Raw genomic sequence first — 25,823 nt, 5'->3', positions numbered from 1 at the left:
GGGTCTTGATGCAATGATGCCACCATACCAGGCCTGGACTCCTTACCTCAAGAAAGAAATTATCTTGTCTAAGCCACTAATAGACACCTAGAGCTAATCCTAATCCTAACTGCCACAGACAATTTCAGGTCCACGATTTTTACGGCTGCTCTTTGAGACAGAACTACAAATCCTTACATCTCAGGAACAGTCCAACAAAAATCTGAGACCTTGCTACTCAAAATGTGATTCACTGACCAGCAGCAATGACGTCAGCTGCAAGTTCAATAGCAACTGAGAATGTCAGTCCTCTCCGTATGAAACCTGAATCTGCATGTTTACAGGATTCCTGGGTATCTGCACTCACACTGAAGAAGCACTATTTTAAGGTAACTGACATAACCTTCCCATGAAAATTGCTATTGGACCTAGTGGGTGTGGCCAATTTTATTGTAGGATCTTTCTGCTAAGACCAACAAATATCATGGTCTCTGGCAAGACGTCCAAAATCTGATTCAGGTCTTCCAGTCACTCGTAGCCAGCTATCAGGTGAAGATCTATATTTTAAATTTAATAATCATCAAAAAGCAATTTTAAACATAATTTTTTATGTCTCAGTAAACCCTAGGAACACAAAATGTCGACAATCAGTTAAAATATGAGGAAATATTGGTCTCTGTTTTCTTCTCGTGATTGTATAATAGTCCTTTGCAGAAGTGGACACAGTTGATCCAGAGGCATGTTTCTTAGTCCCAGTCTAGAGTTTGATCCACACACTGTGGCTTATTTGCGCAGGAAGGAGGAAAGCGCTTCGTACAAGAGTTCGGTGTGTCTTGGAGATGTCCGAGAAACTTGCTCCTGGTTACAATGAATCAGAGGTAGAAGTTGGACTGCCATGGGTCCTAAATACAAGATTCCTTCTCTTTGACCAAAAAAAAAAAAAATCCATTACACAATTTTGTCTCTGAAAACATTCTTCAAAAAGGTTTTTATAAGGTGAAGATTCAAAATTGTATAATGTCCATTTTGAGTGAGTAACTACAATTGCTTAAAAGTGATTTCTCTTGATATCTTGGCTTCTGTAATTATTTTAAAAATAGTTATGATCTAAAGCCTAGTAAGTTTAAGGATGGGCACTAATAACTTTAACAAACCAGAAAGAGTGGCTGTCCAAACAACTGAACATGTTCTTGAATATTCTTGCTCGTGTACTGACAATGTTTGGAATCGATGCTAGTTCTCATTGTTCTGTCCGCTGCTTTTTTTAAAAAAAATTTATTTTATTAATTTTTATTTTGTTTAATTTTACTTTAAATTCTGGGATATATGTGCAGAATGTGCAGGTTTGTTACATAGGTATACATGTACCATGGTGGTTTGCTGCACCTATTCACCCATCCTCTAGGTTCCCTCCCCTCAGCCCCCCACCCCACAACAGGCCTTAGTGTGTGATGTTCCCCTCCTTGTGTCCATGTGTTCTCGTTGTTCAACTCCCACTTGTGAGTGAGAACATGCGGTGTTTGGTTTTCTGTTCCTGTGTTAGCTTGCTGAGGATGATGGCTTCCAGCTTCATCCATGTCTCTGCAAAGGACATGATCTCATTCTTTTCCATGGCTGCATAGTATTCCATGGTGTATGTTTTTGTTATCCAGTCTATCATTGATGGGCATTTAGGTTGCTTCCATGTCTTTGCTATTGTAAATAGTGCCGCAATAAACATACATGTGCATGTGTCTCTATAGTAGAATGATTTATGTTCCTTTGGGTATATACACAGTAATGGGATGGCCAGGTCAAATGGTATTTCTGGTTCTAAATCCTTGAGGAATCGCCACACTGTCTTCCACAATGGTTGAACTAATTTACATTCCCACCAACAGTGTAAAAGCATTCCTATTTCTCTACAGCCTCGTCAACATCTGTTGTTTTTTTGACTTTTTAATAATCACCATTCTGACTGGTGTGAGATGGTATCTCATTGTGGTTTTTGATTTGCATTTCTCAAGACTCAAAAAATCAGTGATGTCTTGAGCTTTTTTTCATATGTTTGTTGGCCACATAAATGTCTTCTTTTGAGAAGTGTCTGTTCATATACTTTGCCCACATTTGATGGAATTGTTTGTGGGTTTTTTGTAAATTTGTTTAAGTTCCTTGTAGATTCTGGATATCAGACCTTTGTCAGATGGGTAGATTGCAAAAATTTTCTCCTATTCTGTAGGTTGCCTGTTCTCTCTGATGATAGTTTCTTTTGCTGTGCAGAACCTCTTTAGTTTAATTAGATCCCATTTGTCAATTTTGGCTTTTGTTGTAATTGCTTTTGGTGTTTTAGCCATGCAGTCTTTGCCCATGTCTATGTCCTGAATGGTATTGCCTAGGTTTTCTCCTAGAGTTTTTATTGTTTGGGGTTTTACATTTAAGTTTTTAATCCATCTTGAGTTAATTTTTATATAAGATGTAAGGAGGGAGTGAGTGTCAGTTTTCTGCATATGGCCATCCAGTTTTCCCAGCACCATTTATTGAATAGAAAATCCTTTCCCCATTGCTTGTTTTTGTCAGGTTTGTGGAAGATCAGATGGTTGTAAATGTGTGGTGTTATTTCTAAGGTCTCTGTTCTGTTCCATTGGTCTATATTTCTGTTTTGGTACCAGTACCATGCTGTTTTGGTTACTGTAGCCTTGTAGTATAGTTTGAAGTCAGGTAGCGTGATGCCTCCAGCTTTGTTCTTTTTGCTTAGTTTGATGGGAATAGCACTGAATCTATAAATTACTTTGGGGAGTATGGCCACTTTCATGATATGGATTCTTCCTATCCATGAGGATGGAATATTTTTCCATTTGTTTGTGTCCTTTCTTATTTACTTGAGCAGTGGTTTGTAGTTCTCCTTGAAGATGTCCTTCACATCCCTTGTTAGCTGTATTCCTAGGTATTTTATTCCCTTTGTAGTGATTGTGAATGGGAGTTCATTCATGATTTCGCTCTCTGTTTGTCTATTATTGGGGTATAGGAATGCCTGTGATTTTTGCACATTGCTTTTGTATCCTGAGACTTTGCTGAAGTTGCTTATCAGCATACAGAGTTTTGGGGCTGAGATGATGGAGTTTTCTAAATATAGAAACATGTCATCTGCAAACAGAGACCATTTGACTTCCTCTCTTCCTATCTGAATACGCTTTATTTCTCTTGCCTGATTCCAAGAGATTGTAAATTTGTGGTGTTATTTCTGAGGTCTCTGTTTTGTTCCATTGGTCTTTGAATTTTATCAAAGGCCTTTTCTGCATCTACTGAGATGATCATGTGGTTTTTGTCATTGGTTCTGTTTATGTGATGTATTACATTTACTGATTTGTGTATGTTGAACCAGCCTTGCATCCCAGGGATGAAGCCAACCTGATCGTGGTGGGTAAGTTTTTTGATGTGCTGCTCTGTCCAGTGTTTTCAATGGAGTTTCAAGCAGTTATAGTTATAGACACAAGGGAACTCAAGTCAAACATACCTAAGGATATAATTCAAGATTTTCAAATAAATTAAATAGAGTAATATAGATTTGTCTCTCATACATTTATCTTGGCTTTATTTAACATAATAAACATATCATAAATTCCACGTATTTAAAATGTGCCATGTAATATCTTATGATACATGTATACACTCATGAAACCATTACCAGAATCAAGGCAATAAATCACTCTCAAAAGTGTCCTTATGCTACTTTTTTGTTTATTTGTTTGAGACAGCATCTTGCTCTGTCGCCAGGCTGGAGTGCAGTGGCGTGATCTCAGCTCACTGCAACCTCTGACTCCTGAGTTCAAGCGATTCTCCTGCCTCAGCCTCCTGAGTAGCTGGGACTACAGACACGCACCACCACGCCTGGCTATTTTTTTGTATTTTTAGTAGAGATAGGGTTTCACCATGTTGGCCAGGACGGTCTCAATCTCTTGACCTCGTGATCCGCCTGCCTTGGCCTCCCAGAGTGCTGAGATTACAGGCGTGAGCCACTGTGCCTGGCCTATGCTACTTTTTAATCCCTCCCACCTGTACCTCCCCACTGCCTGATCCCTTACTAGAGATAATCACTATTTCTGCCTTCTGTCACAAGATTAGTTTGAATTTTTTACGATATTATTTGTCTAACTTTTTCCACTCTGCATAACAATTCTGGTAATCATCTACGTTGCTGCATAGACTAATAGTTGTTCCTTTTTATTGCTGAGTAGTATTACATTATGAGGACATATAATAGCAAATATGTACATATAATAGCAAATGTCCACATAGCAATGGACATTTGGGTTGATTCCAGTTTTTAGCTACTATAAATAAAGTTGTCAAGAACATTCATGTAAAAGTCTTTGTGTGGACATACAATTTCATTTTTCCTGGGGGAATGTTTGGAACTTGCGGTAGATCAATGTTTACATTTTTAAGAAACTGCCAAACTGTTTTATTTTAAACCCCACCAGCAATAACAAAGTTCAAGTTTCTCCACATCATCACCAACTCTATTGTCTGTCTTGCTGATTATAGTCATTTCAGTGGGTGTGTAGTGGTGTCTAACTGTGGTTTTTATAGTTCCCTGATGATTAATGATGTTGAGCATATTTTCATATGTTTATTTTCCATCCATATATCTTTCGGTAAATGATCTGTTTAAATCTTTTGGCTTTTAAAAATTGGGTTATTTGCTGTCTTATTTTCATATTTTGGAGTTCTTTTAATACTCTGGATATAAGTGCTTTAACAAATGTAATTTGCAAATATATTTTCCCAGTCCATAAATAATGTTTTAAATTGTGATATAGGCCAATATATCACTTTTTTCTTTTTGCATTGTATTTTTGATGTTGTGTTTAAATACTCATGATCTAACCCAAGACCACAAAGACTTCTAAATATGTTTATCTCCAGTTGTTCTATGTTTTTTAGGTTTTACACTTAAGTGTAGGGACCATTTCAAGTTAATTTTTACATGTTGCAATGTATAGTCAAATTTCATTTTTTTACAGATGGCTGTCCAATTGTTCCAGCATCACTTATTGAAATTATTATCCTTTATCCATAGAATTGTCTTTGTTGAAAATCATTTCACCATGTATTTTGAGCTTGTTTCTGGGTTCTTTATGCCTTTCCATTGATCTAGTTCTCTATTCTTATGCCAATACCACATTATTTGATTCCTGTAAGTAATAAGTCTTGAAAAACAGACATTGTAAGTCTTCCAACTTTATGTAGAAATAAAACTGAATTTTATTCTTCTACCATTTCAATTTTGACTTATTTTATTTTGTCCTTCCTTATAGCATTGGCTAGAACTGCTAGTATAATGTTGAACAGAAGGGATTAAAGAGAATACCCTTGCCTTGATCTTAGGAAAAAAGCACTCAGACTTTTGGTATTAAGGGTGATATAGCTGTAGGTTTTTCATAGATCCTTTTATCAGGTTGAGAAATATCCTTTTCATTCATAGTTTTCAGAGAATTTTTATCAGGGATAATATTTAATTTTGTCAGTGGCTTTTCCAGTCTCTATCAATTTAAACATATGCATTTTTTATTAATATGATAAATTACACTGATTGATTTTCAAATGTTAAATGAAACTTGCATTCCCAGGATCACCCTCACTTGATCAAGTTTTATTGCCTTTTTAAAAAATGTTAATGAATTCTATTTAGAAAATTTTGTTAATTGTTTTTGCATCTATGTTCATGAAGGTTATTGGTCTGTAATCTTTTGTCCTCTAACATCTTTTTCTGGTTTTGGTATCAGGGTAATGCCATTCTCATAGAATAAGTTGGTAAGTGTTCCACTTTCTTCAATTTTCTACATTTGTGTAGACTTAGTATTATTTATTCCTCCAAAGTTTGTAGAATTGCCTAGTGAAGCCGCCTCAGCCTGGAGCTTTCTTTGTGGGAAGGTTTTAGCAAATTCAATTTCTCTTGTAGACATAAACCTATTCTGGCTACCTGTTCCTTCTAGAGTGAACTTTGGTAGTTTATGTCTTTCAAGAAGTGTGTCCATTTTATCTAAACCATCAAATTTGGGGACATAAGTTGTTTGTACTATTATTCATTTATTGTCCTTTTAACATAGGTAGCATCTGTATCTATGTCACCTCTAGAATTTCTGATATTGATAATTTGTGTTTCCTCTCTTTTTTTCTGATCAGTCTGGCTAGAAGTTTATCAAGTTTGTAAATTCATTCAAAGAACTAGTTTTCGGTGTCACTAATTTTCAGTGTCATTGATTTTCTCTTTTTAAAATTTATTTCTGCTCACATAGTATTTTTCTTATATCTGTTTACTTTGGCATTAGTTTGCACTTTTTTCTAGTCTCTTAAAATAGAATCAGAGGTCAATGATTTCAACTTCTTTTCTAATACAGACATTTCTGGCTATAAAATTTTCTCTAACCACTGCTTTAGCTATAGTCTACAAATTTTGATATATGGTGTTTTCACCTTCAAAAGATTTCACTTTTGATTTCTTCTTTAACTCATCGGATATGCAGAATTATATATTTTCCAAACATTTATGAACTTTTTAGGATTTTTTTTGGTTAATGATTCCTAATTTAATTATATTTTTAGAGAATATACTTTGTAAGATTTGAATTTAATGAAACTTGTTCTATGATCCCAAATATAGTTTACTTTAATAAATGTATTGGGTACACTAGAAAAGAATGTGTATTCTGCTCATTGAGTGTAGGGTTCTAGAAATAAAAGATCAAGTTTGTTGACGGAGTTATTCAAATATTCTACATCCTGTAGATTTTCCTTTTACTTATTCTATAATTATTGAGACGAAATGTTGAAATCTCTGATGCTAATTGAGGATTTTTCTACTTCTTCTTGAAGTTCTATCAGCTTTTTTTCCATTTTAAAACGTTTGTCTCTGTTATTAACTTGTTATTAACCTTTGTTATTCAATGCATAAACCATTTGGCTTATTATATGTTCAGAAATCTACTTCAATGGATATTAACATAACTACTCCAGCTTTCTTCTGATTAGTGGTAGTACATCTTTTTCCATTATTTTATTTCTATTTATTTCTTTATATTTAAAGTGGATTTCTTGCAGACAATATATGGTTTAACCTTGCTTTTTTAATCCAAATTGCCAATCTTACCTCTTAATGTGAAAATTAGAGCATTCACATTCATCGTGATAATTTATATTCTTGGGTTTAAATTTACCATCTTGCTATTTGTTTCCTATTTGGTTCATCTGATTTTTGCTCTCTTTTTTCTACCTTTTTTGGATTAATTTTTTTCATGATTGCACTTTATCCTCTTTGTTAGTTTATTGACTAACAAAGACTTACGTAGTTGTTTTTATCCTTTTAGTGGTGGTATTTTTAGTTTTATAGTATAGATCTTTAACTTACTACAGTCTACTTTCAAGTAATATAATAACACTTTAAGTACAATGTAAGAAGCTCACAAAGTTTACTTCTGTTTCTGTCTCCCAGACTTTGTGCTACTTCTATCAGATGTTTTCTTTCTACATGTTATAAACCCTACAATACATTATTTCTATTTAAACAATAAAGGATCAAACAAACTGAACAAAAATCAAAAAAAGTATTTTACGTTTAATCACATATTTACTCTTTCCAGTGTTCTTTATTCTCTTACGTGGATGCAGGTTTTTATCTAGTATCATTTTCCAAAGGACTTTTTTGTTTTAACATTTTTTATGCTTAGGATCTAATGGCTATGAATTCTTTGGGCTTTTTTAATATTTGAAAAAATGTTTATTTTTAAAAACATATTTTTACTATATAGAGAATTCCAAACTAACCATTTCTTTCTTTCAGTACTTTAAATATGATGCTCTACTATCTTCTGACTTGCATTATTTCTGTTAAGAAATATGCTATCATGCTTACCTTTTTACAGCTAAACATATGTAATGTTTCTTTTTTATCCTTGCCTTTAATATTTTCTTTTATCACTTGTTTTAAGCAATTTGCATTGGAGCAATTATCTTCATGTTTCTTATGCTTAAGGTTTTTTCATCTTCTTGGATCTCTGGATTTATGGCTTTCATTATATTTGGAAATTTTTCAGTTGTTTTTTTTTTTTTTTCAGGGGCAGAGGTTGCTTCAGGTAGGAGCATAAGTATTGTCCCTGTTATTCCATTATATCTGAAAGTAAACATCTTATTTTAAAATCTCTCTGAAGTAAAAGCAAATAGAACTGAATTTGAATCTAAGCTTTACCACCTACTAATTGTTATTTAATCTCTTTAAGCTTTATTTCTCCATTTCTGAATAAAATGAGAATTAAATGAGATAATGTAAACAAAGCATTTATAGTGTATCACATATACAAAGCATTCAATAAATACAGAAATTATATCTGTAAAACTGAAGATTCTTTCAGGGCATGAAAAACAAAGTTCAATTAATGAAAATTATTAAGAACATTTTATGAACACATCCATGCTATTTTCTGTTTTTCTTGCATGTTTTACAGAATCATCTGTTATTTCTTGCTGTGAGCTAAAATCTCTTTGTGTTTCAGAAAGTGACTTACTATTTTGCATTGTACTTGATCCAGAATGTGGTTGGATTTTGTCAGCTATGGAGAACATTAATATTTTAGAATTTGTTTCTCTGAGCTTTCTCACCTTCCCCCGCCCCTTGAAAATGGTAATGACAATAGCATCTTAGAAATTCAGTGTTATTTCTTCAGAATGCTACACGTGGCAGAAAAGCCTATCCCCGACCCTAGGCACCTATTCCCATCCTAATTAAAATTCCCATTACTTGTGACAGCAACTTCTTGCTTACGCACTAGCTACCAACTTCTTTGGGGCAAAGTTCACCTTATCAAACTTTTACAGATAGTTATAGCAAATGGAAAATATAGAGAATTCTTATTTAGTAGTTTCTAAAATAATCAATTTTACTACCTTAGAAACTTTCATTTGTTCAAGCTAATCTGTCAGAGCATTTGTTCTATCCTTTAAAAATTAATTATGATGCTGTCTTGTTATATTCTAAAATATGCCAAGTCCTTTGTGATTAAGAATTCTTTATTTCTGACTTGGGGAGTAATCCTTAACTCAGAAGAAGGGGAAGAAACAGCTGTGATCCTGACAGCTAACAGCTGATTAAGAGGCTGAAAATATTTTGGAAGAAAGTCTCTTTATGAAAAAAAAAAATTCCAGCAAGATGCCAACAGCAAAGAATTCTAATAATTAGAGCTGAAATACCTTTGTGTCTTGGTATAATAGATAGTGGAGGAAACTAAGGGAGAAATCGCCTGGATGTCACTCAATATGAAGAATTCATGTTTTGAGTTTTAAAATGGTCATCAGTGCAGAGTTGTTGGGTGGTAGTAGTTGTTGATAATGATGATGCCCTTTTTTCTCTAGGTTGAAAAGTTTGCTATTTTATAAGTGTAATGGTTGATACTCTGTTAAATCCAACAGAACAAGGTTCTATGCCAAAGCTTTCTTTTGTAAGCACCTTGTCTGTAACTTTGGTCAAATTCAGTCATCTTTTGGGAAACTTGCCACAGTTACTAAATTTAACTCAGATCACTAATTGATAAGTATTAATCTGTTGGAAAAATGTGATAAAATAAATTAAGAGAGAACTGAGTTAGAATGTAGTATTAGAGAAGGAGAATTTTTGGAAGAAAATGAACCCTAAGATAGATTTAAAGCCTTATATTTAATTTTACCATAATTTAGGTAATTTAAAGATTTAATAATTCAGAGAAGAATTTGGTTAATGGTATCATTAATTAAAACTAATTTTTTGAAACCCCTCATATAATAAAATAGAAGCTCCAGATTATTATGACCCTGGAAATAATTGAACAATATATTATCCATTTCTAAATTTTTTAAGATGAACATAAAATTCAATTAAATAAACTGAAATAATTACCACAAAAATAATGATAATAATGTATTGAGAAATTATGAGATTTTTATAAGAAACTAAGCATGCCCTATAAATTTTAGAAATACCTATTACTATTTTTTCATTTGCATAAAACATACTGTATTTTGAAATAAAATTAAAAATTAAAGATGTTCATAAGTTAGAAAAAATTTTTAAGAACATCTTAAGATAATGTAATTTATTGGTCAGTCTTAAAAATCGTGCAAAGTAAACATTTTCTCTTGAAAACTAAGACAAAGGCTTAATTTTTTTAATTATCAAAGGTTATATTAATATACTAAACAGTGGTGTTTTATTTGCTGAGATTATGTATCATTTTAAGATACAAGCCCCTTCTAATCAGAACCAAGCTAACACAATCCATAGAAGTGAATTAATAGTCATTCCTTCATTGAGTAATTGGCCAAAAGTCTTTGGGCAAGAAAAAGACATTTTCTTGTCAATTTAAATAGAAAAATATAGGGAATATGCTGTAAAACTACAAGTACAAAATACAGGAGTGGTCTTTTTAATATTTTTATTTTCTAAAAAATTTTTATATCAATAAAAGGTATATGTAAGATGATATTATTAAATAATCCATAAATGTTGCTACTCCTATGTTAGCAAGAACATATTTTGATAATTATATATAGCCAAGTAATGAGTTTTGAAACTTGACCATATTCTATAGTTCAAATTTAAAATACAAATTAAGTTTTTTTGATAAAAACAGAAATGGGGTCTCACCATGTTGCCCAGGCTGGTCTTGAAATCCTAGGCTCAAGCGACTCTCCTTCTTTGGCCTCCCAAAGTGAGGAGATTACGGCATGAGCCACAGCACCCAGCCTGAATTAAGTCTTTCAAATGGATTCTCAGTGGATGTGGCAGTAAAATTAGTGAGGAACAGGCAACAACACAAGAACCCTTCATTCTTATAGAGTCCACTGTAGATTAATCCCATCCTAAATCATATCTGCCCAGAACCAACACTCTAGCATAGGATCGCCAGCCTTCTCATGCACACAGTACGTCTCCTGGATACCTACTATACCTTTCTCTATAAAGGTTGCCTATAAGTTACAGGAGCCTATGAAGAAATATCAGCTCACCCCAATTCAGCAGTTACCAGATCTTGAGAGTGTTTGTTCCTTTCATGTATATATTGGTGGTGACTTCTCAGAGCAGGTAGCTCAATACAAACTTCAGGTGGCCCAGAAAAGGGATACAAATTGGAGGCCAGTGAGCTGGATTTAGATGACAGAGGAGTTTTTGTTTGGCTAGCACTGTGTCCTTGAAAAAGTCTAAACTGGCATGCCTGTATGGGAAGCACCCAGATCCTGTTCTCTATAGCCTCTTTCATGCTCTGTTGCCTCACCCCCAGGTGAGTTCCACCTGTATGTGCTTGCCCAGCTTGAAGGCACTGACGTTCAGAACACCTGCAGAAGGTGCATGGTTCCAGCCCGTCCCCTCAGCAAGTGATCAAGTAGATGGCACATTGACTTTTCTGCCCTCCAGATCTCATAGCACCATAAATTCAATCACAGAAACAGAAACTCACTTGAGGCTACCTAACAACAACAACATAAAATGATTGATGGTGGAGTCTACTAGAGGTAAACACAACTAATAAACATTATTAAAAATATAAATAAAACATAACATAAAAGGCCTTAATAAGTAGAGATATGAAGTTTCTGGATAGAAACTCATTTAAAAAAATAGCTTAATTGAGGTATACTTTAAGGATACCACAATTAATAAAATGGATAAAATCCATTTTGAGTGTACAGTTTGGACAAGATTAATCCATTTTAAGTGTACAACTCAATAATTTTTAGTAAACTTACACAGTTTGACTAGTATAACCCAAGTTCATTTTTAGGCTTGCTTGATTTATTTATTTATTTATTTATTTATTTATTTATTTATTTATTTTGGAGACGGAGTCTCACTCTGTTGCCCAGCCTGGAGTGCAGTGGTACAATCTCGGCTCACTGCAACCTCTGCCTCCCAGGTTCAAGTGATTCTCCTGCCTCAGCCTCTTGAGTAGCTGGGATTACAGGCATGCACCACCACACCCAGCTTATTTTTGTATTTTTAGTAGAGACGGGGTTCGCTCCATGTTGGCCAGGCTGGTCTTGAACTCCTGACCTCAAGTGATCTGCCTGCCTCAGCCTTCCAAAGTCCTGGGATTACAGGCGTGAGCCACCAGCACCTGGCCTCATTTTTAGGCTTAATATAATTTTACTCAAACTCATAGCAGGAATGGTTTTTAGGAAATAGAATAGGAACTTGACAAAACCATTCTAAGGTTCATTTTGGAGAACGATGTGTAAAAGTAAACAAAAGTGTTTAGAAAAAGAAGAGTGATGAGGGTTAATTTACCCCCAACATTAACACATTTACAAAATTTTACCTTTATATTCTAAAGAAAATGTGGTACTGGCCCAAAATTGATCAGTAGAGTCTATAGTCAAGGAGTGGATTCTACAAGATATAAATATATTTTGTATGTTTGTTTGTTTTGTAGAGATGGTCTCATTCTCTCACCCAGGCTACAGTATAGTGGTGCAATCATAGCCCACTGGACTCAAGCAAACCTCCCACCTCAGCCTCTTGAGTAGCTGGGACTACATGGTGCATATAATAATTTTTAATTGATAAATGTAACTTTTCAAATTAGTAAAGGGAATTTTATTTAATAAGTAGTGTGTGTTTGATTAATTTTTGGAAAAATTTTTAACCTTAACTTACATCAGACCTAATAGTACTCCAAATGGTTTAAAGAATTAAAATTACAATAGGGATTTTTTTAAACAAAACACAAGAGCAATATAAGTCATAGATTTGACAATATAAGCATTGAAAACTCATATATATGAATTTTTATTTTAGGGAGGTATTTAATACACTTATACTAAAATGGATATAAATTATCCATTTTAAGTGTACAATTATACACAAAATGGATTGATTCTATCCATTTTATTAATTTAGGTACTTTAAAAACAAAGACCACATGATTATTAAGTGACAGAACTGGGGTCTGTGCTCTTAATCAATATCCTAATCACCTCCCTAAGATAAAAATTGTATTAAGTCTAAAAATGAACTTGGGTTATGCTGGTCAAACTGTGTAAGTTTACTAAAAATTATTGAATTGTACACTTAAAATGCATTAATTTTATACATTTTATTAATTGAGGCACATTGAAAAACAAAATTAAACAAAAAAAGGTAGAAAGAGTTTTCATAATAAGCAGGACAAATGTTTATAAGCCTAATATAGAGAAAACTCTAACAAGTCAACAAGAGAAATACAGATCCAGACAGAAAATTGAGTGTCACTTTTTGGATTCTCCAGAAAGCAACATGGAGATGAAGTTCAGTGTTTAGGACATTTATTTGCAAATGTGGAAGATGGGAGAGGATAGCACAATAAGGCAGGAGAAATTGAGATGTGATATGGGTCTGACAGCTTCAGCTAATCCCATGGTGAGGTTGAGGGGAAGGGTTGGGCTCTAGATCTAGAATGGCCATTCACAGTTGTCTCAAACTGGACCAAGATGTTCCCTCCTGTATACAGTCATGTACTACATTAAGGACACTTTGGTCAACAACAAATACCATATATAACAGTGGTACCATAAGATTATAATGGAGCTGCCCTGTTCGGTTTATCATTTATACTACGTTTTTACTATACCTTTTTTATGTTTAGATACACAAATCCTTACCATTGTGTTACAGTTTTCTACAGTATTCAATACAGTAACATGCTGTACAGATTTGTAGCCTTAGAGTAAGAGTCTCTACCATCTAGCCTAGGTGTGTAGTAGGCTCTACCATCTAGGTTCGTGTAAGTACACTCTATGGTGTTCACATAATGACAAAATGGCCTAACAACACTTTTCTCAAAATACATTCTCGTCATCTAGCATTAGGTATATCTCCCAATGTTATCCCTCCCGAGTTGGTGGGTGCAGTGCACCAGCATGGCACATGTATACATATGTAACTTACTGCACATTGGGCACATGTACAAAAAAAAAAAAAAGAAAAAAAAAAGAAAGTAGTATATTAATTATCTACATTTTGAAGTGACATATTTATAATGTAGACAAAGAATGTTATATTTGTATTTTTTACATCAAAAATATATTAAGAAATAAAATAGCTTTTTGAAGCAGTTTAAAAAAAAAAAAAAAAAAATACATTCTCGGCATCAAGGAACATAACGACTGGACTTCCATATCTATCATTCATTGTATTTCAGCTACCCTAAGAAGGGGCATGATCTTAGGCCAGGCAACCTCTGCAGTCAAATAATCCCTGAAGGCACTAACACCGAAGGATGTCCACTCTTAGATCCTGGGGCACAAAAGTTTGCTTGAAATAGGTCCTTAGGCAGCTCATCTCCATGCCTACCACAATGGATAAATAATATGACCAGAAAATTGGTAATCATACAAAAAAGTAAAGAGGGCCGGGTGCAGTGGCTCATGCCTGTAATCCCAGCACTTTGGGAGGCCAAGGCGGGTGGATCACGATGTCAGGAGTTCGAGACCAGCCTGACCAACATGGTGAAACCCCATCTCTACTAAAAATACAAAGATTAGCTGGGCGTGGTGGCACGTGCCTGTAATCTCAGCTATTCAGGAGGCTGAGGCAGGAGAATCGCTTGAACCCAGGAAGCAGAGGTTGCAATGAGCTGATATCGCGCCATTGCACTCCAGCCTGGGAGACAGAGGGAGACTCCATCTCTAAATAAATAAATAAAGTTTAAAAAGAGGAAGAAACAAAAGAAACAATGTTCAGTTTCACTAATAATAAAAGTAATGCAAATCAAAATAATGGTAATATACCACCTTGCCTATCAAGTTGCCAATCATCTACAATATTAATAATAGCAAACACTTATCGTGTAGTTGGTATGTGCCAGGCGCTACATTAAGAGCTACAGATCTATTATCTCATGTAATTCCCAAAACACTATAAAATCTGTGCTATTGTTTCAATCTTAATTTTGCAGATAAAGAAAGTAATACACAAAAAGCTTAAATAAGTTGCTAAAGACCACATGATTATTAAGTGACAGAATTGGGGTCTGTGCTCTTAACCAATATCCTCATCACCTCCCTAAAATAATAACTAGTAATCATTGCAGGGAGCAGCAAGACCAGTGCTGGCTAATCTACCACTGGGGAAAGTGCACATAGGGACAAACTTTCTTAACAATAATTTAATAGTATTGCCTTGAAAATGTTCATATCCAATAATCTTACTTCCAGAAAATTGTTCCAAGAAAATAATCAGAATTGTGGTCAGTTATTTCTGCATAAGAATATTTCTAGCAACATTATTTCTGTTATTGAAGAAAGTTTAAACATCTAATAAATAAAATATGGTACATCCACATGATGAAATATCCTACAGCCATTAGAAATATTATCTTAAAGAATATTTGAAGTTGGGGAAATACTTAGGATTTAATGCTTAGTTTCTTTGTTTTTGTTTTTTTAAGGCAAAAGGTAAACTAACACATGCGGTCTGGTCCTAAGTATGTACATACATGTGCACACACACACACTAAATTAGAAGAAAATATACTAAAAGTTAGTGGATATAACTCAATAGTAGCATTACAAGTCATTTTTGCTTTATTTTTTCTATTTCTGTTTTTCAATTTTCTGCAATAAATTTAAATTGCCTTCATAATAAGAATAAAATGCTATATGTTGGTATACAAATAATATTGTGATTTTAAAAAAACTGGGAATAGTCACAAAAAAAATCCAGAATATATTAATAGTTTGATAAGTCTGTAGCTAAATCTCACCAGATGGAAGCAAATACTGACATAGAGCCATATTAGTAAGTTGACATTTTGACCATGTCATGTTGAAGGACAAGAAACCTAAACATTTCTTTGGCCAATCTTCTCCAAGTCATCTCAAGGTGTCTTTTTGGGCTGACCATCTGCCTGATTATACTTCGTGGGACTAACAGGTGGCTTCTTGGTGAGGTACCTCAAGAATCTTTTCCTCCGAACTCTGATTCTCTATTATCTACAGCACTAAGTTATCAGGGTAGAGATAATATTAGGTAGAGATAACTAGAGCAAGATTGAGATTTTTTTTCAGACAAGTTTAAGATAAACCTAGAAACATTTCAAGTTTTCTTTAAAAGATTACTGTAATGATCAAGAAGTTTTGTTTTTGTTGTTGTTGTTGCTGCTGCTGCTGCTGCTATTGATCTTAACCACAGAACCAGTCTGGAGAATCACTGGTTTATGATAAAAATTAGATGTCTTTGACAATGAGCTGAGCCACCATACATATCTGATATCTCTTTATGACATTTTCAATAATGAGATAAATTCAAGGTTATGAGATAACCGCCAGGCCAGTCAATGCTTTCATGTGAACAATTAGTTTTCAAATATACTGCATGTAATATGGCCAATACAATGTAACAAACACTTTTCTGGAACAACAACGTAATTCCTAGATAAATCACCAATGTTAAAAGATACACCTTGTTTGTCATATGTTCACCTCCTTCAAATACTATTTGAAACAGTAATTCATGTCAGATACTGTTCAGTTTCTCATTCAAACAATCCTAAAATGTTAAAATTCCTGTGAACTGATGTTAAAATTTCTGGGAACTGTGGGAGGATAAGTTTGTGTATTAACAGCAAACCCTTAGATAATGCTAATTATGTCCCAGGCATGGTTCTAGTACCATTGTATGCATTAACTCATGTAAGCTTCACAACCACCATATGAGGAAAGGGATATTACAGATGGGGAAACTGAGACACAAAATGGTTAAGTAACTTGTCCAGCAGGAAATCCAGACAGTTTAATGCCAGAGTCCATACTTTTACCCACTTATTATGCTGCAATCTACAAGTTTAAAATAATAATTTAATTTAGGATCTTCAGGGACAGCTAAAAGCAGTAATGTTAGATTACCATCCTGAATTCTGAAATATTGACTCTGGCAATAACATCTAATGTCTCTTAGCAACATGTATACTATTCTTTTCTATAGATGACATTTTTCATAACAGTCAAACAGCCTATGAGATACACGTTCAAGGGAAGTATATTTCATTAAGAGTTTGGCTCTTCTTCACTTATCTACTAGAACAAAAGGAATGTTCCAAGCTCTGCAGGTAAGATGGAGCAGTACTGAACCAGGTGGCATGATCTGCCACCCCCAATTCTTGGGAAGTCAGTCAGTTATGTGGTGCCCACTTTAAAGTGACAAACTCAGGCCAAGAGTCCTGAAGGCTTCGGCCAGCTCTGGATTTTGAGCTGCCCATTGTATCAATCTCTCAATGTTCCCCAGAGACAGGGCCAAGCTGCCTGTTCCTCCCACGTCTGCCAGTGATAACTACTGTGCTCATCATCAGAGTCTGGAAAACTACCCAGAGTCCCAGAAACTGTTTCAATAAAATTGTGAGAGTATGTTGTGCAAAGTATATTTATTACTATTTGGTAAACTTTATCAGGGACATTTTCTATTTTCATTACTTTCAATGGCAAAAACCGCAATTACTTTTGCACCAAACTATACTCTTGAACTTTTTCTTCTTTTGTTTTGTTTTACCTGAACTACTACATTTTCACAAGGCAAAACATTAAAATTGCTCACTTGTCAGTAACAACCCTTTAGTTCTTTCTGTATTCATCCATTCTCACACTGCTACAAAGAACTACCTGAGACTGGGTAATTTATAAAGAAAAGAGGTTTAATTGACTCACAGTTGCACACACTGTACAGGAAGCACGGCTGGGAGGCCTCAGGAAACTTACAATCATGGCAGAAAGGAAAGGGGAAGCAAGCATGCCTTCACATGGCGGCAGGAGAAAGAGAGCGAGCGAAGGGAGAAGTGTCACACACTTTCAAACCATCAGATTTGGTGAGAACTCACTCACTATCATGAGAACAGCAAGGGGGAAATCTGCCCCTGTGATCCAATCACCTCCTACCAGGTCCCTTCCCCAATATTGGGGATTATAATTCAACATGAGATATCGGTGGGAACACAGAGCCAAACCATACCAGTTCTACTTCCTAAATTTCGCACTGATGGATCTGAAACATCACCCTATCTCAAGGTTGCACTTTTTGAGGGTGGAATCTGTATTTTGCACCCATTAGTCTACCAGTACATGATGAGTATCACCCCTCATAAACGGAACTAATTTGAAAATGGTGTGAAAATGTCCTGTGTTCCCCTGACTATCAGGCAAGAACAATTGAACAGGCATGATGGCTAGATCCAAATAGAGTCCTACTTCTCAGGTATTTTTGAGACATACTTTAAGGCAATACCCTAGATAGAGTCTTTACTGGGATTACTAAAAATGTCAATCTTGATTAAACCAAGAGGTGCCATTGGAAGGTTTCAAAGTAAACTTTATATATAAAGCTATCCTACAATATAGCTCAGAAAAAAATTAATTTCAGTGTTAACCCAAATAGCTTTGCAGTTCAAGCAGTAAAATCATGTCCAGATTTGCCCCTGTACTCCTAGACATGGCCAAACAATTCCTTCTTGGTAGAGCTGCTCTTTGAAAAGATAAAGAGCTCTGTCTGTCACTGCCAATAAATATCTCTACAGAAGCTCTAATTCCAGGAAGCACTTTAGAGCCCCTAGGAAGATAAAAGCAACTCCCCATTGAGGAGAGAATCTTAAAAATGCCCAGCAGCACCCTGGAGAGCAGCTCAGGAGTCCAAGATACTGGAAACTGTGTTCTGAGGGATTCTTAGGAAGAACCATCCCCCTCTAAGACTCTAAGACCTTGAGGAGCCATCCAGCAGGCCATTTGGATGTTAAGAGGATCTTTTACTTGGAAACTTCTGTTTCTCACTTGGTGAGAGAGTGGGGAAAACATCAGGAGCAAGAAAAAGGAAAAGTATAAAAAGTGAAAAAAGGAAAAACTGAAGGGAGAGCATCCATTATTTCCAGGCACTATGTGAGACGCTTTACAAGTCTTGCTTCATTTAATCCTCACATCACTGCTATGTGAGGACTGGTATAAACTCCATCTTATGCATGAGGAAATTGACAACCAAAAGGATTAAAAAGAAAAAAAACTTGCCCTATGTAAAATATCTTGTAAGAGTCAATGTCGGGTCTGTGAATTTTTTTACCATACTACATTGCCTTTCCCATCTGCCTTATTTGTTTCTATACGACCAGGAATCTGTTTGCTTTTTTCCCCTTACACATTTTGCTGCATGAGCAGAAAATTAATGATCTTCTTGGAAGTCTACCTGGTGAGATTGGTGTTCTAGAAAAACTCAATTGTCAGCAAAGGAAGAGTCCCTGAAATGCAGTACCCATTGGCATGGCTGTGATCTGGGTTCATCGAAATATTTAAACCTAATTTTCAATCTCCATTGCTCAGCTAATGCCATTGACTTGAGCTTTTCTTCCAGGGCCTCCCTGACACTTGTTACATACATCCTTCAGCTCAGAGCTTCCTATCTCAGTCTTGTTGTTGATATAACAAATAGCTCTACCAGAACATCATTTCCTAATCCCAGGCATTTATCACTTCTTTGAATTGCATCTTTACCATTCTCCATCTCTTCTTTTAAGCTTTTAACATAACTTTCTCATGTGCTATATTAATATAATGTATTCACTTTTATTAAAGGCGGGATTCATAAGCTAAACAACTAAGGAAAAGAAGGAAGGAAGGGAGAGAGATAATCACATTTCCTGAATTTTTGTAGAGTTTTCCCTCCTATGGATCTGTTTACTTATTTAACCATGGAATTTTTAGAAACTGAGTTTTAGAGATGTAGTTCAATTCCTTTGCTATATATATGCAGAAACTTCAGCAAAATTATACAACTAAAGGTAGGGTTGAATCTATTTTGTCACTATTATGTCACTGAGTTTTCTCCCTATTATGACTGTATTCTCAGAAACAAACCACCTGAGTTATATATACCCAAGGTTTATGATACAGATATTTTGTTAGCTACATAGATATTATAAAATATGTTACTTAATACTGTAGCTTAAGAAATTATTGCTTTATTCAATAATAACTGTTGAATTTCTAATTATAATAATCTCAAAAGTATTTTAAGTTTAATCATCAATAATGTCTTTTTATAGAAGTAAAGCTGGTGTCACTGGAATTCTGAGTAAACTTACAGAAATATAGAATCAGTTTCTCAGGACCTATGGCTGTTTATTAAAACAGCCATAGAAGACCTTCTGGATTCTTTCTGGTTTTCTAAATTCTAAAATGCAATAGAAATAAGAAACACAGTGTTTCCATCTTTAAAGCAAGCAAAGCACCTTAGTGTACATTTTTAAAATTTGTTTTGTTGTTTTTCAGTTTTTATACAAACTGTTTTTAAAACTAAAATGGAGAGAAAATCAGATTTTTGCAGAGTGCACGATTCTAAGATGAAAAGTGAAGGGTAGTTGCAAAGGGTGTTCCCTGCTTCACGCTTACTTTGTAATTAAGTAAGGTAAACCTCAAACAGAAGCTGAATAACACCCGGGTGCGTGCATGCGCGCGCGCGCACACACACACACACACACACACACACACACACACACACACACACACACACACACACACACACACACACACACACACACACACACACACACACACACACACACACACACACACACACACACACACACACACACACACACACACACCCCTGACATAAACTACTGCATTCCATTGTCATCAAAAATGTAAAGCTTAGCTGTCCCGAGGGCAAGCAAAATGAGCTTCTCAGCTACTCATCTGGGTTTCAGAATGGCAGCTTGACAAGTGGATACTCTTCAGTACACAAAACAGCTCCACAAGTAAAAACCAGTTCAAAGACGCCCTTTACAGAAAGACGTCCTTTGCAGAAAGCCAGTTCACTATTTTGACAAAAGGATTATTTAAACACTGAATTACAGTCGAGATTTGTGAAAGATGTTAGTGAAATTCTCTCCTTCTGCTCCTTTTCCAGAATTTCTTTGTTTCTGGTGCTCTAATTAAATTAATTACATTTTAAAAATAGTTGTCATAATTTTGTGGTGTTACTATTTACCCTTCTTGCAATGTCAAACAGCACCATCATATTGTTAAGAGTTAAGCATATTCTACCCACAAATAAATGTGTGAATATTCTTTGACCCAAAAAGGTTATAAAAGATACTGTTACTGTGCCCATGTTTAGCTATTAAATCTTAGTAAACGATTTAAATAGCTCCATTTGAAGTCATATTAACACACCAAAGATTGTGCATTTCCTGAGGATTTTGACTTGTTGAGCTACTAAAGCAATAGACTTTCTTTCATCATACTGAACTCTTTTTGCTTCATTTTCTTCCTGTTCACTATGTCTTTATATTCTATTTGAAATACAGACCTATTTTATCATTTTCTTGCTTTTGGATTTACCTAAAAAATTGCTTGCTTCAAAATTGAGATGCCTTTGTTATTCAAGATATGTGCTTCATATATATATTAAAATCAAGTATATATAATTTTTTATTTTCTAATATGTCAGCTTGATACATAGAAAAGAGACTAATGTTAACTTTAGGTGCCATGAGCATTTTTCTGTTTCATGCATTTTTGCATTATTTGTTTATGTAGTAGCTGTGCCTCTGCTTTTAGTTCCTGTTAATTTATCCACCCTTTTTTCCTATCTGAGGAAGAAGGAAGTGTTTCTTCTGAAGTGAGCATTATATTTTTGGGAGGGTGGTAACTGTGATGTACAGTCCCTCTATTGCCCATGAAGCAGTTTGAAATTCGACAAAAAAGAATTAGTTTCTAACATACTGAAGTTGACTAATATGATTTGACATTACTTGATACTGAGAATTTATTTTAAAATGCCATTTCTGTTTTAAGCTACATATGCAGTTTCACATTAGTTGAGGTAAAATAATTCTCACCAAGCAAAATCAATTCAAAATTTAGAAATGACAATATATTGAGCATAGTTGAGATTCATTAAGAGAACAGATTATTTAAAATCACTAAAATGAATAGTCTTGACAAATTTTATCCCCATTTTTGCCTTTTTCTAATTAATTACCATGAGAAAATGTTGAAAATCCCAATAAAATGCAAACCAAGTCACTTTTTAACAACAAACAACACACACAATAAAACCACTTCCATATACTGGGTAACACACAAATATTTGTTAAAAACAAAACTATATTATTCTCTTCTATCCTCAAATTTACTTTCTTGAAAGCGAAACTACATCATTGCCTACTTTTCTATACCTCAAGCTTTCATTTTTGTAATAAAAACTGCTGTTTCAACCTTTTATTAGTTTCTTGGGTTATTCTCTTTGTCTGTAAGAATCATTCAGCTTCTACTGACCTAGGTAACATTTGCTCATGTCAAAACTTAACTCAGGAGTCATCTCCTACAACAAGTTCTCCATAAACCCCAAGAGTAGGTGATTTTCCTCATATTTGTCCCCATATGACCCCATATTTCTCCTCAACCAGGGTGTAAGTTCTTCAAACCTACCACAGTGTCTAGTTCCTAGTAGGCATTCAAGGAATTACTATTACTAGGTAATAGTAACAGCTAAGTTCCTAGTAGGCATTCAAGTAACAGCTAAGTTCCTAGTAGGCATTCAAGGAATAACTATTACTAGGTAATAGTAACAGCTAAGTTTTCACTTCTAGGTAGCTGGGACTGTACGAATCATTCATTATACATTATTTTTTCTAATCCAGTGGTTCTCAATGTGTGTTCTCCAGACCAACATCAACATTGCCTGGGAACCTGTTACAAATGTAAATTCTTGGCTCCTACCCCAGATCTAACAAATCAGAAGCTCTGTGATTGGGTCTTTTAAATCAATGTTTTAACAAGCTCTCCAGATGATTCTGATACCTGCTAAAGTTTCAGAAATACTGCTCCAACTAGAAATGATTATTTTGTTCCTTAAAAAGAGTTGTTTTATAAAAATAAATCAGTGTGAAAATGAGAATTTACCTTCTAAAACAGTAAAAAAGATTACCATGTCTTCTAGTTTTGGTCTGCAGGTCCGTGACACAGAAAGGAACACAACAGAGTATTATTTAACTTCCCCTGCTCTTTGCTTTAGTTGTTCTATGCTAATTAAAGTTGTTGGGAACACACTTGAAACATTATTATACAATAAGAACTTTTTTGTTAATTAGCATTTCTAAAATCCATTCCAAGTCTATTGTCCACATTAAGCGTTGCTGTTCAGTGCACAAATGGCGTCAAGAGACAATTACATGCTTGGTATATTGTACAAATTCTAAATCTACTAATACCGTTCAGCAGCAATGAAGCAGTTAGCACTCAATTCTGAAGTGGTGGTGTAGAATAGAAGGCTTAAAACTTATCAGTAGTTTTCTACTTTCCCTAATGCTGATTACGAGCCTACATTGATTGCTTCATTTCCCTCCTAACAGTATGAGAGGCTTTTGAAGACCAAACTGTCAGCTTTACATCATTTATTATGAACAAGCTTCTTTGGGAGATGATTATTTTTGTTGAAGAATAATGTTCAGGTATGTATTTCTGTAAATCAAACTGTCCCAAAACTTTTTGGCTTAAAGCAAAAACAATCATTTATTTGGCTCACAAATCAGCAATTTGAAAAGGGCTTAACAAGGAAAGCTTAGCTCTCCCCCATATGATGACAGCAGCTAGACTGGGGCTGGAGATGATACTTCCAAAGTGGCTGGCTCACATGGCTGGCAATTTGGTGTTGTCTGTCAATGAGAAGTTCAGCCAGAGCCTCCATTCCTTTTCACATGGGTTGCTCCACAGTGCAGCTTGGGCTTCCATACAGCATGGCAGGTGGAATTCAAGGTCAAGTGTTTCAAGAGACAGAAAGCAAAAGCTTCCAGTATCCTAAAGCCTTGGTCAGGATACCAACACAGCCTGACTTCCACTATATCCTGTGGGTCAAAAAAATAATAGAACCTACCTAGATTCGAGGGAAAAAAAGACAAAACCCCATCTCTTGTTGGGAGGAATCTCAAAAAACTTGTTGCCATCTTTAATCTGCCACAAATTGTTGATATTCACTTAAATAGAGTATAGATTTTGAGCTAAATTTTTTTAGTTATTTTTTTTTGGTGGGGGACGGAGTCTCACTCTATCACCTAGGCTGGAGTGCAGTGGCATGATCTTGGTTCACTGCAACTTCTGCCTCTCAGGTTCAGGTGATTCTCCTATCTCAGCCTCCCAAGTAGCTGGGATTACAGGCGCCTGCCACCACACCAGTTAATTTTTGTATTTTTAGAAGAGATAGGGTTTCACCATGTTGCCCAGGCTGGTGTCAAACTCCTGACCTCAGGTGATCCACCTGCCTCAGCCTCCCAAAGTGCTGGCATTACAGGCACAAGCCACCACGCCCGGCCACTAATGACATTTTGAGACTTCTTTGGGTATATGTTTTTATTTTAGGCCCTTTACTAAAGTGCTCCTAATATGAGAATTTAATCAGGGTGAAATGAAGAAAAAAATTTAAAAACTAAATATATTCAGGAATAAAAAAAATATAGTGAAGAAAATGAATACCCACATCACTTTACTAAAACAAGGTCTGTAACAGAACAGTGAGTGACAAATTCATATGGGTCATCTGGTAACCCTATTTCTGAGAGGCCTAGATGAATACAACGTGCCATGGTGACAAGTGGACTGAGTTCTTGCCATTCAGTTATCATACAGTGTCTGGTTATATAAACAGAGCTAGTATCAACTCAAAATGAAAAAGGAAATGTGTACAATTACCAACAGAAATATTTAAATTCATATGTTTACTCAATGATAGGGGCTTCATTTGCTTTTTGTTTTTTGTTTTAATTGAATTATCCAGAAAACTTTTCCTCAATGCCCTACTCCACATGGCCTTTGAAGCACAAACTAATTCAGGGAAACATTTTAGATGAGCCTGAAGTTCATCTGGTACATTACCAAATATACCAGAGATAAGGCAAGAACAAGACAATAAAAGAGCTATTTAAGGGCATGATCACATCCTAAGTAAGAAAAAATTAAAATTAAAATAATAGCCTAATATTAATATAAGCAATTGTAGAGGTAAACATATATTATCCCATGTTGCCAGGAGCTTGCATTTAACTGTGTGGAATGATTAGGAAATAACTTTCTCATGTCAGAGGCAAAAGTTTAGACCAATAAGGCAGGTCTTCTGGGTGTTTGGTTATTGATTTTCTAATCCAGTGGTAAAGGTCTGACTTAAAGCAGAGATTGACTATCAGTTAGCAGTGTTTGTTAAATTTCACAAACACACAGTCTAAGAAGCTAATCTCAAGACATAAATGAACGAAAAGAAAATACATACCTGACACATTTCCTTTAATTTTACAACGTGACATTTGAGAGCTGTGCATTATTTTAACTATTACATTATTGAGTGGTAATTAATTTGAAGTACAAAAGTTTGCTGGAATCCGTGCACAGATGCCTCAGATGCAGTCAACTGCTTCCCTCTTCTGGCCAAAAGTGGAGGGAAGTTTGATTTTTATTACTGAATCTGAACAGAATTGTCTTCATGAGCAGCTCTAAAATCAGGTCTTAAACAATGAAAATTTACTATACTTTCTATCAGCAGGATAAAATGCAATATAATACAGAAAGCGTAAGTTAAACTATCCAGAAATTATTTGTAGGCAATTTCATTGAGCTTTTCATTGGTAAAAAATTTTGAAGTGTAAAGAGATTTAAATCTGTGTTTGCCGAACAGTCTTCAGAATAGGAAATGGTGGATTTCATTGCTTTCAGGTCACTGGGGGTTAATATATTTTGATTGTCAACTAAAATTATTCATAGATAGTGGAATGAGCATTGGTGGTTCTTACAGGGGAAAAAATGAGAAATTACAAAGATAAACTCCAGAGATTTCTACCACA

The 25,823-nt window shown here is 34.9% G+C and overlaps 1 pseudogene; it reads left to right on the top strand.

The window, feature by feature from the left end:
• The first annotated feature begins 245 nt into the window (after nucleotides 1–245).
• Nucleotides 246–25,823, top strand: part of LOC134739676 (uncharacterized) — a 74,878-nt pseudogene continuing 49,300 nt past the window's right edge.

The sequence above is a fragment of the Pongo pygmaeus genome, chromosome 5 (genome assembly GCF_028885625.2).
Source record: "Pongo pygmaeus isolate AG05252 chromosome 5, NHGRI_mPonPyg2-v2.0_pri, whole genome shotgun sequence".
NCBI lineage: Eukaryota > Metazoa > Chordata > Mammalia > Primates > Hominidae > Pongo > Pongo pygmaeus.
This window is presented reverse-complemented; position numbering and strand designations above follow the sequence as displayed.